Source organism: Phalaenopsis equestris, unplaced genomic scaffold, assembly GCF_001263595.1.
Source record: "Phalaenopsis equestris unplaced genomic scaffold, ASM126359v1 Scaffold000002, whole genome shotgun sequence".
Taxonomy (NCBI): Eukaryota; Viridiplantae; Streptophyta; class Magnoliopsida; order Asparagales; family Orchidaceae; genus Phalaenopsis; species Phalaenopsis equestris.
Genome location: NW_018164444.1, coordinates 7,947,641 through 7,950,169, shown reverse-complemented (window position 1 = coordinate 7,950,169; position 2,529 = coordinate 7,947,641).

Genomic DNA, 2,529 nt, shown 5'->3' with positions numbered 1-2,529 from the left:
AGCATAAAAGTACAATGTAGGAAAGTACGAGAAAAAAAAGCGTTGTAAACTATAAAAGCGTACCTGACAGGTTTTTTAGTTCCTCCACCTGAAACTTCAGTACTTGCAAAGCATATATATGTATAATTTTGTGAGAATTAAAGCATGTTTATAAAAAAAAGTAGGAAGTACAAACTTAAAGTATGTCTATCAAATCCTATGTCATATCTTTGGTGTATTTAAATTTTAAGGATGATTCCATTAAGCAAATCATAATAAGCTCACATGTCCTTCAAGATTTTCAAAGGATTATGAAAAAGTCTCGGGTAATACCCTAAACATTTTATGGTCCTTGGAATTATCTTGAGTTTATTATGGTTTTATCATATTTGATATATAGTTCATCCAATTAATATCCTTATGCTCAGTGAATTTGATGTTTTGATTATCCCTTAAGTAGGGTAATTATCACTTGATATCTCACTTATGAATTATATGGGTAAAGAGTCTTGGGAGCAACTTGACTTAATTAATTAATTTGATTTTAAAGAATGGGCTTGAATTATTTTGGAAGGTTTTAAATTTAATTATAAGTTATTTTCTAAACCTCATTAGACAACCTTTTGATTAAGCCTAGTTCACTAGTAAGCCCTTAAGATTTAATGGGTGGATTTATAATTTTAAGAAAAAAAGGTTTTTGAATATTTGTACTCTCGATCATTAATTATAAATTATATTAAAACCATCGACTAAGGTTCAAAATCAGTGAATTATGATTTTCCAAATCAAACCCCTCACTTTAATATCTCCCTATTTAATTTTTCTTTTAAATTTCATTAAATTTTAAAAAATTACAAATTTATCCTTTATGAATTTCAAAGTGAGGTTGGTTTCAACAACTTATCCCTTTTTATGTTTCAAGTATTAAAATATATCAATTAAGATTATTTGTTGCCCATTTAGCTCTTTGGTTAAGCCTAAATATTAATTAAGCTTTAAATTCCAAAATTACCATTTTGCCCCTAAGGCCTTAATACCCCATAATTCATTAAATTAAACTCAAATGACTTGAAAATTTTATATTACCTCACTCATGGGTTAATTAAAACAACAGATGAGAAAATATGATTTTTCTGAATTTATTTAATTTTTATACTTATTTATAATGCAAAAATAGGAATTTTCAATCAAAATTTAATAACTCAATCAAAATAAAACTTCTGTCTTAAGAAAATTATTGGAGGTTCACCTAGGTTAGACCAATTTTCATGATTTTTAAAAATTTAATTTAATTATTAAAATTATTTTGTTGGCTATTTGTTGGTTTTGAGTATTAATTAAATACAAATTAATATTTAAATGGAAAATTAATTTTTATATTTTTATAAATCTCTCTAAGTCCAAGGAACCCAAAGAAATAGATTTCATATTTTTGTAATTAATATTTTAATTATTGAAATTATTTTAGTGAAAAATTAGAGAAAATTCATTTTAAGCCTTTTAAAATTAATAACTTGACTTAGAAAGTTAGGAAAATTATTTTAATTGGTTCTGAATGATCAGAAAAGCAAATGTGACATTTTAGTTTATTTTTACAATCTTGTGATTTTTATGATTTTTAATTAATTTTAATTAATTTAAATGCTTAAAAATAGCTTAAAAATGAAGTATTTATTTTAATTCAAATTTTATTTTCTTTAGATTCCTCTAATTATAAGGAGCTCCCGAAACCAATTTGGTGATTTTTTTAATTGTATTTTAATTATTATAATTATTTTAATGCCAAAAATGTCATTTCACATAATTAATTCATTTGAGTGGTCAATTTAACTCCAATTGACTTAAAATTTTTATGGGGAGCTCTTTTAACATTAAATTACAGTGTTAAATAGTTTTTATGTTATTTACATTTATAGTTACTCCAAGTTAATTTTCTTTTCTTTTTTGGGGTTGGTGACAATTATGGTTATTTTAAATGAATTAAACCAAGTTTATATTTTTCCTAGGATCTTCTGACTACAGTGAACCCACCAAAATAATTTTTGTATTTTTCTGATGAATATTTTAATTATTATAATTTTTATATCAAAATAGAGACCATTAACTTAAAAATTAGACATCCATGCCTAGAGATCTTCCCTAACCTTGGAAAAATCAGAAAGAGAATCCCTATAACATGTAAAATCAAAGCCCCAAAGATCAAGTCATGGTGAAAGGTCTATGCTAATGGAGAATCAAAATAAGAAAAACACTATTTAATTAATTAAAAATAAAATATGCATCAAATAAACATGAAATTATTTCCACATTATTTTTCTCTCTTCACTGAGCAGCAGGGTATTTTTATTTTATTTTTTATGATTTTTCTACACAAAGTTATGCATTTTTGAAGTTATGGCTATTTATTTAAATTAGAAAATACCTAAATTCCTAGTTAAGTGATGCGGCGCCCGTGCATACTATACAGATCCAAAAACTCCACTCGTCCGCCTCGTCAGCCCGCGATTCCGTTCCATCTCCCCATCCTGCACGATCAAAGCCGTCCGTGCA